At 49.7% G+C, this 9,332-nt stretch overlaps 1 protein-coding gene across 1 annotated transcript in view; it reads right to left on the reverse strand.

Annotated features, from left to right (window-relative positions):
- Positions 1 to 8,672, reverse strand: part of FGD3 (FYVE, RhoGEF and PH domain containing 3) — a 68,443-nt gene extending 59,771 nt beyond the window's left edge. The window contains 1 exon segment of the mRNA XM_074330170.2: positions 8,650 to 8,672. The gene's annotated coding sequence lies outside the window, so the exon portion shown is untranslated.
- Positions 8,673 to 9,332: the final 660 nt, after the last annotated feature.

Below are 9,332 nucleotides of genomic sequence, written 5' to 3' on the forward strand. Positions count from 1 at the left end.
TAGACTCAGAGATACAGAGAAAAAACTGATGGATGCTAGGTGGGAGGGGGGTTGGGGAATGGGTGAGAAAGGTGAAGGGATTAGAAAGTACCAATTGGTAGTCACATGGATGTGAAATAAATTATGGGGAATATAATCAATAATGTTGTAAAGATCATGTAGGGTGCCAGATGGGCACTGGACTTATCAGGGCGATCATTTTATAGATTGTGTAGATGCCTGACTACCCCTGCGCTATACATGTGAAACTAACATAAAATAATATTGAATGTCAACTATAAATATATATATATATATATATATATATATATATATATATATATATATACACACATATATACACATATATATGTATATATATATATATAGTCACAGGATACAAAGTCCAGAATAGGCAAATAGTCAATGGCATTGTAATAGATAGCTGTACAATGTCAGAGGGGTAGTAGACTGGGTGGGGTTATCACTTTGTGAGGGGTGTAACTGTCTAATCATTATGTTGCTTTGTACACCTGAAACTAACAAATAAAATAAAATATAATAAAATAAAACAAAAAGACAGGGAAGATGGGTAAAGGTGGGAAAATCCAATAATAAACCAGGTCCTGTCATAGGTCCAACAGCATACATTTGTTCTATAAATATCCTGGGCAATTCTGTTCAAGAGCTGGGACGTCAGGAACCCCATGGGAAACCCGGCCCTGCTGTCAGCCTCTATGCTGGCGTTGGTGGGGTGGGTGGACCCTCCTCCTCAAGTCACATAGCAGACTCACCCCAGCCCCATCGCCCTGAAGAACAAGCAGGGTAACGCCCACCCAGGATTTCAACACCACATGAAATGTGGGGAATGTCTCCCCCTTTCAAATATCAGCCTACTCATCACTGTCTCTTGAAGAGAAAAACCAGGAAATAAGCAGACAGAGCCAGGGTTCACCATTGCCACTCCTGCCCAGTCCCGCCTGCTGGAGGGACTGCAGAGAGTCACCAAGGACCTGGACGCAGCACCGGACTTATTGCCGTGCTGAGTGGTGCTGTGGGTAGTCAGTGCAGGGGGAGGCCAGCGGGGCCCCACCAGCTTGGGACTGGTCTGGGGTGGCCCTGCCTCCCTGTTCTGGTCCTCAAGGGGCCTTCAGAGGAGTCCACAGGCAGCCCCTTTCCTTCTCTGTCTGGTAGCTGCACAGAGACAAGAGCCCTGACAACTCATGCCTGCTCCAGAGCCAGCAGGAGGGTTAGAGGAAAGCAGCCCAGGGATGCCCACTGTTGCCATGGCAGTGTGGGGCTGGGAAGTGCCCTGGGTTGGAGGTCCCTCCAGGCCCAAGCTGCAGAGGGCCCTGGCACGCTTGGAGGGTGTTACTCACTGTTCTAAATATCTCTGCCACCCATCCTCCCTCTTGCAGACTTTTTAGAAGGTCCTGAGATAGCGGGCATTTTAAATACTCCATCACCACAGTGAACCCCCTTCTGTGGTGTGTGGATGTTTACTACATGGCTAGGGCGGCGTTTGGGAATACGCATCTGCTTAAAGAGGTCTTTGTTTGACGTGTGCGTGCGTAGGGGCGGGGCAGAGGGCGGTGTGTGTGTGTATGATGGAGAGTATGTGTGTGTTACACAACCTTCCTCACACTCAAGTTCACTTCCGCACTCACAATTCACCCTCACTCTCATCTGCACCCCTCAATTTCAAGGATGCTAACCGACCCTCACATGCCTGAGGCACATCCGCTCCCGCAGACCCTGTGCTGAGAACTTGACATGGACTTTCCTGTTTAATCTTCCCTGCACACCTGTAAGGTGAGTGCTGCATTTTCAGCCCAGGGAGCCAAAGCACAGAGTTGATAATTGTCCAACCAGGTCATTCCCTCTGCAAATGAAGAGCCTGAACGGCACGCCACATAACACATTGTAAGTGCTGTGGTTACAGCCCTGCACAGGCAGCTCTGGTACCAGCCCAGGCCAGCTGGCTGCTCTGCAAATATGAGCACAGAGCTTCAGCTTCCGAAGGTTCCCGACTGCAGACTCTGAGCATCTGTCACTCTAATGCCACCCATCTCAGTCCAAGTCTTTGCAGTTCCTCAGGGAAGGCCTACAAACGTCCCAGAAGTCCCCTTGCAAGAGTCTGAAATTTGGAAATGCTCATTTCTCACTGTGTATTTATGTATGTACATTTCTGGTAGCATGGAAACACCTTGCAAAGAGGGTGCACTAGTATGCATTATTACAATATTACAATTTACAATATAAAGTAAATGCTACAAGGAGAAACATTTTAAGGGAAAAAGATACCCTGCTTGCAGGGGAAACCCCGCATTCACATCTCAGCGCCCCCTCCCTGGCTGACTGGCTCCATCTCCTTGTCTGTGAAGTGCACATCTTGCTCCTGGGCCCTCCATGTGGCTGGAGGGTTCTGTGGGTGCCACTGCATGTGTCCCAGTGCGGGCCTAGCTCATGGCAACTGCCCCGCAAATGCCACCTGGTGCTGGGACAGCACTCCAGTGTTTACATGTGCTTTTTATTTTCCAATCGCACCTACCATATGCTGCGTTAGAACACGGTTCTCTCACCCTACAACATACTGCAAACTTTCCCTTGTTGGAAAATATTCTCCCATAGCAGTGGAGAACATTTACTTATGTTCTCTCTGCCCTAGCCAGCGCTGGGCCCACGGGCTGAGTGAGGGGAGGTCACAGAGATGTCTCTCCTGATGCCTCTCCACCATCTTCCCCTTCAGCCCAATGGCAGGTAGAAATGGGCAGAAACCAGCAATCAAGCGATTTCTCCTTCTCCAAAGGGTACCTCTCTCTTCCCCAGCGCTGAACCTCAGACCCCACCCAATCCTACTGCAGTCGCAACACCGCAACCAGTAACCCATTTTACATGCTCACATGAATGGAGAAATTACTCTGAAGCCAGGATACCACTTGTTGCCCAGAATACGTGGACCTAAAACCCTCCAGATCTTGTGGTTCTTCACACGCCCACAGACTACGTCTGTCAGGTTGGGCCCCCTGTGGGCCTGTGTTTCGGGTGTGTTCTCAGGTCCCTGTTGGGTAGGGACAGGCTTTGTGGCAGGTGGCCTGCACCACAATCCCACGGCACCTGTGACCCAGAGTGCCGGTCTTATAGGGTTGCTGTCACAGTCACTGAGAGACACCCACGCACATGCATGCCTACATAGAGACTAACACGTGTGCAGTGTCAGGGATGGGAGGTGCCACCAGGGGAGGCCCTAGGTGCCCGGAAATTGTCATGCTTCTCATCCTACCCCCTGCAGACAGCTCCAGGCTCAAGGCTCCCAATGTCCCCATGTAACCTTTATATGCTTGGAGAATTTGCAAATAAAACAGGCTTGTTGTTTGGGTGAATACCGTGTGTCACTAAGTGTGCACTTGTTCCCAAAGCACTGATGTGCGAGTTATGTGCCGCCCTTAAAATAATGAGGAAAGTGCTGTAGCACCATGGCACATACAGTGGGCAATGGCACTCAGAGGGGCCGGGATTACGGCCCTGTGAAGTGACGTCCACAGAGGAGGAGGCGACAGCACACACTGCATGCTGGCTATAGGCAAATATTCTGTTGTCTCGTGCTGTTGTGATGAACAATGTGTAATCAACAAAAACCCAAAAAGATGGGAATTTCCTGTTTTCTAAGCACTCCTTAGGTTTCATGTACTTTCCGTAGGTGACTTCATTTAATTGTCCAAATGTGGGTCTTTTCACCCAAAATGAACACCCAAATTTCTCTCAGAGAAAGGCAACATTTCTGAATTCAGCCCCAAGTCTTGCTGCAGAAGGTGACCTCTGCTAGGAGTGGCACCACGATCAGGTAACCACTGTCACCAGGTAACTCGGTTTCAGGGGCTCAGAGCCATGGTTGACTTTTGTTGTTGTTCAAAAACTCAGCAAAGAAAATGTGTCTTTATTTGAGGTTCGAGCAGTGTGATTTTTCCTGTGGCATGTACAAAAATGGCAGAAATACTTTAATTCCAAGCATTTACCTGCTGGGTTTAAAAATGCCCGAGTGGCTGCCCCATCAATTTTCCTGGGCCCCCAGGAGCATAAAGGGCACATGGGCCCCACCCCCAGGAAGCTGGACATGCTTTTTTTTCTTTGCGCTGAACATTTGACATTTCACAGAAACACGAACCGGAGATTCCTGCCACCCAGCAGACTAAGCTTCAAACCTCCCGCAGGCCCCCACACGTGGATCTGACCTGGCGGAGAAGGGACAGGTGGCAGCACAGACCCTGCTGTGTTAGTCGGAGGAGCTGGAACAATGCATCCTTCCAATATGAGGGTGTCAGCCCCGCCAGAGCCTATCGCCCAGAAAACAGCAGCCTTCAGATTAAATAAGAACTGTTTACTATGTAGTTCCATACTGAATACATAATGAATACATCATTTTGGTTTATTTTTACGGTGGCTCCAGGCTCTCCGTCCTCAGTGCCTGGTCTCAACACACTCAGCACTAGCGCTGGTGGCCTCTGGGGTCTGCCCACTTGCGTGCCCCTGAGGCTCCCACCCTGCGGGCAGGTGGGTGGGGGCCACATGCATGACCACACACATGTAAGAGTGCACACACATACCTTCTGCACACGTGTGCAACACAAATGCGCATACGTACCATAAACACATGAGCTCCCACCCCACATGCCCCAGCACACTCCTCAATCAACCGGTTCCGCCATGACAAACCCAGAATTTTCTAAAGGATGGTAACCAAGGAAATAGGGGACAGGCTTGTGTTAGGCATGGAAGGCAGCTAGCTGTGAGCCAAACCAATACAGAAAACCTCACCTGGGAGGGACTACGATCTCCCGAAAAGCAGTAGGACAGACACATCCTATGACATCTGACCCTGACAGGCTGAAGCAGAGCCAGTCTCCCGGCCTGGCTGTGGAGGCCAGCGCCTGGATCCCCGCCTGTCTTGGGTTGGTCAAAGCTGTCAGTCCCTGGTGGGCAGGATCTGGTGCAGCCCCTTTCCCTCCCAGGAAGACCCAGGCCCAACTGCTCCACCAGTCAGCCTGGGGACACCAGGGTTGTTGAGTGAGAAGCCCTACCCCCTGGTGCCTTCAGGAGTGCCCCATACCCAGCGAGGACTCCTTTGCCTGCCCTCCAGTCCCTCTGGTGACAGCAGCCCCACAGCGGTGCTGAGATTGAGGGTGTGTCAGGATAGATGGAGGTGGCACCACGGCCAGGTGAGGGAAGCCCGTTGTTTGCCAAGGCCTCATCTATAACACGGGAAAGATGCTTCCCTGACACCCCGGGCTGTCTAGAAAGTGCCTCCATGGGAACGACACACGGACTCCACCAGACTCTGTGAGGTTCAGATCTGTGCAGCCCCAGGCCCTTCCCACCCAGTGCCCTGCTCCATGGCACCAGCAGTCCAGATCTCTGTATTCTCATTACCCTCTGTGCCACATAAACACATGAGCACAGAGTGAGCCCCAGGCTGGGGTGCCCTCCCACCACTGCTAACACATCTTCACCATGAACTTAAATGATGGCACATGCAACTCCTGCCGCATCAGTGCTCTGGGAACACGATCATCTCTTGTCCCCGGAGAATACCTCCCGAGACCCCAGTGAATGCCTGGAACCATGGATAGTACTAAACTTTCACCTTGTCACTTAAAGGAAGCACTGTAATTGCCTTTCTTTGGCACATCCCAATTGCCACCAGGTTCTTGCAGTTTTGGGGCCATCATTAACTAAAATAAGGGTGACTTGAATACAAGCACTGTGACACTTTAACAGTCCATCTGATAACCAAGGTAGGTGGCTAATGGACGGGAACCATCTATCGTGTGGATGCACTGGACAAAGGGAAGAGTCAGCTTCCTACAGGACAGAGTGGGACAGCTCAAGATTTCATCACAATACTCAGAATGGCGATTGATTTAAAATTTATGAATTCTTTACTTCTGGAACTTTCCATTTAACATTCTCAGACCTCAGTTGACCCTGGGTAACTGAACTGTGGAAAATGAAAGCACAGCTAAGGGGAAACTACTTTATGGTGTTTAAAAACCATGCCAACTCTTCCTTGGAAAGTGGCATAGTCCAAATTTTGATTTTAGTCACTTTCTTCCTCCACTCAGTCAAGCGGAGCATCACCAGACACGAAGCCCAGTCAAACCCCACTCTGATGTTACCAAGCTTCAGATTCCCTCGGCACAGTAAGAAGACAGGCGACCTCAACCTGAGGTAGCTGATCCCACCCAACCTCCAGCCCCAGCCTTTCACCTCTGCCCCCAACCTACCCCAGCCCACAGTGGATCCCCTGACTATACCCTCCTGACCCTATAAACCCCGGGATCACAACCACCTGGTCCTCAGAGACCCCTAACAACACCCCCCTTGTCCTAGGAGACCCCTGACCACCCCACCTGGTCCTCAGAGACCCCCTGACCACACTCTCCTGCACCCTAGAGACCCTTGGTTGATTCCACGGCTCAATCAGGGAAAATACAAGATGAGCCTGAAGTATCTTGTTGTGCCAGAAAGTCAGGAAAGCCCCTACCTCCAAAAGGATGGGGCTTCTCAAAAGAACACCAGACCTGACCTGGAGGAAATCCTACTTGGCAAAGCTGGAATCATTTTATCAACAAAATAAATGACGGTATCAGATTTTAACCTGTACAATCAAATAGATGTTCATGAGTCCATGCTGATATTAATAACTGAGAAGTTAGTAATGCAGGATAAGACACAGTTCATCCTTGCAGAATTCTAAGTAACAAATGGTGATGGAAAGAGAAACATGGAGAATCACACTCAGGCAAACACCAGGGCCAAAGGCTATAGACAAGACGTCCCAATGGAGGCAAAAGGCACAGGTGAAAATCCGAGGAGAAACAGGATTTACGTAGCAACCCCCAAGATTCTTATCAACTAGGATGGAAAAGGGAGGATCACTACAGTAGAGAAACTTAACCAGCCTAACCATGTGGTCAAGCTAACATCACCAGGGATACACCAACGTCACACATGCCCTGACCTGACACATGGAGAAGGACGCTTCACTTCTGTAGTATTCCTGCCCAAATGCATAACCTCATTGCAGTCATTAGCAAACAGGGAAGTAGCCCCAACTGAAGGCATGTTTTGAAAACAGCAGCCAGTCCTCTAATCCAGATCAGGAAAGACAAAGAAAAATCCCAGCATTGTAACAAAGTGGGGAATATTCAGGGGAAATAACTAAATGCAGTGTGGGGTCCTGGAACAGAAAAAGACATGAGTGAGCAGTTTGGCAAGATTCGGACAAGGTTAGGAGTTTCGTTAATAAGCTTGTATAATACTAAGGAAAATATGCTTGTTTTGCTACTGGACTAGGGTTATTAAGAGTTTCTATGCGGGGGGAGCTGAGAGAGAAGTACATGGGAACGCTGCACTAGTTCCACAACTTTTTTATAACTCTAAAATTAGTTCAAAAAAAATAAAAAACTTCAGTGGTTCCACAGCCCCAGGATGAAGCTCAAGCAGTGCGTCTTGGCCTTCTAGGCTCGTCAGCGGGGCTCCTGCCTGCCCTGGAGCCCAGAAACGCACTTTCTCTTTCCTAGCAGCAGAGCATTTCATTCCACCTGAGGAGGAAAGCTATGCTGGTTGAAGTGAGGTGGAGGGCCACACCTCACCTCTCTGATCCCTCACCTCCAGCTCAGAGACCTGTCCTCAGTGATACCCCCTCCCACGCCCACCACACACACTGGGCAAGACTCCTTGTTTTTTAACCCCAGGGCACCAGGCTGGCACTCTCAGCAGTGACCACCTCTACTTCACTGTTCTTTGTACCCACATCTCATCTAGGGAGGCAGCAGGATGGAGTAATTAGGGGCTCTGTGTCCTTGTGTGGGGCAGAACCCCAAAAAGCAGTTTCCAGGCTCTCAGCCTCACATAGACAAGTGCTGGCTCAGGTAGTAAATGGCTATCAACTGTGATTGGATGGCCATCAGCTGTGGCTAGTTGGCCGTCAGCTGTAACCAGTGAGCCATTGGCCACTAATATAACTGCTGTGGCTACACTAGCAGGAAGAGAGAGGAAAAGAATGGGGGCTAGCAAGAAGATGGCGGCTGGGCTGGCAAGCGCGGATGGCGGTTTGAGGACAGTGTGGATCCAGCCTCCAGTGAGAGTATAGTGCCGCCAGAGAGAATATAGTGGTATGACTCCCCTACCTATGGCTCCGTGGGTGTTCCTTTTTGGCCTCACCATATCCTGCGTTCTTGTGTGGGGAGCGGGAGCAGAGACCCCGCAGGCCGCCCTGCACGACAAATGGCGCAGCAAGCAGGGTCTCCCGCACGACACCTTGGCAAGTTAATCACCCTCTCTGAACCTCTGTTTCCTCATCTATATGATGAAAATAATAAGAGTACCAACCTCTTATAGTTATTGAGAGATTTAAAAGAAGCAACACATGCAAAGGTTTAGCACAGAGCCTCTTATCAGTACCACTGTGAGAAGTCCCCATGGGGCTGGTTACCCTGTGACTGTGGGCAGCCCCCAGTATGGAGTCTCCCCAGACCACCATCAACCCCTCCAAACCTGGAACTGAATTTAAACAGACTGCAGCACATCCCAAGCATCCTGGAGCAAATATGGGGTTCCACCTCACTCCTGACTCTTCTCAGTCACACTCAGATGGGTCAAGGAACGAACCTGAAATGAAAATACTCCCATTTTCAGTTGTCAGAAATCCAGAAATCCACAGAAGCCGCCCCTTGTGGAGAGCGGACTTCTCTTCTGAGCCTGGCGCCCATTTGCACAGCCTCTGAGGCTTCCTGTGGGGGGAGGTGCCTACACAGCCCTGGCCCAGAACAGGCTCTCAAGAATTTCAGGAATGAATGAACTCAGAACTTTTAAGACATCTCTAGAATCATCTAACTCATACACACCCTCTCTTAACTTCATTCCTTTTCAATTATTTAAAATATATTTTTAAAACAATACCCAAGGCAGGAAAGATTGGCGAAATAGGGTCACTTGTGACCACAGCAGCCAGCCTACTGGCCTGGCTTGCCAATGTGTGCCAAGGGCAGAGCATCCCTGCCTGTAGGCCGGGCACTCCGACCCTGTACCCCCAAGATTTTTCAGGGTATCAACAGCAGCAGAGCTCCCCACTGCAGCCCCCTCTATAATAGAAAAGACATCTGAATGGATGTCTCACCACCCAGTGACCAGGGCATACAGAAGGGTAATGCAACTGTAAGTTATGAAAATCATGGCAGTCTGCACAAAGTGTTTAGATTTCCTGTAGAATGGAAAAAAATCCAAATGTAAAACAGCAGTTCCATAGCATGTTTATTTTGAAAATCTCTGGTGGCATCAAAGTCTGGAATAAT

Source organism: Rhinolophus sinicus, chromosome 16, assembly GCF_057876585.1.
Source record: "Rhinolophus sinicus isolate RSI-liver-muscle chromosome 16, RSI-T2T, whole genome shotgun sequence".
Classification (NCBI taxonomy): Eukaryota; Metazoa; Chordata; class Mammalia; order Chiroptera; family Rhinolophidae; genus Rhinolophus; species Rhinolophus sinicus.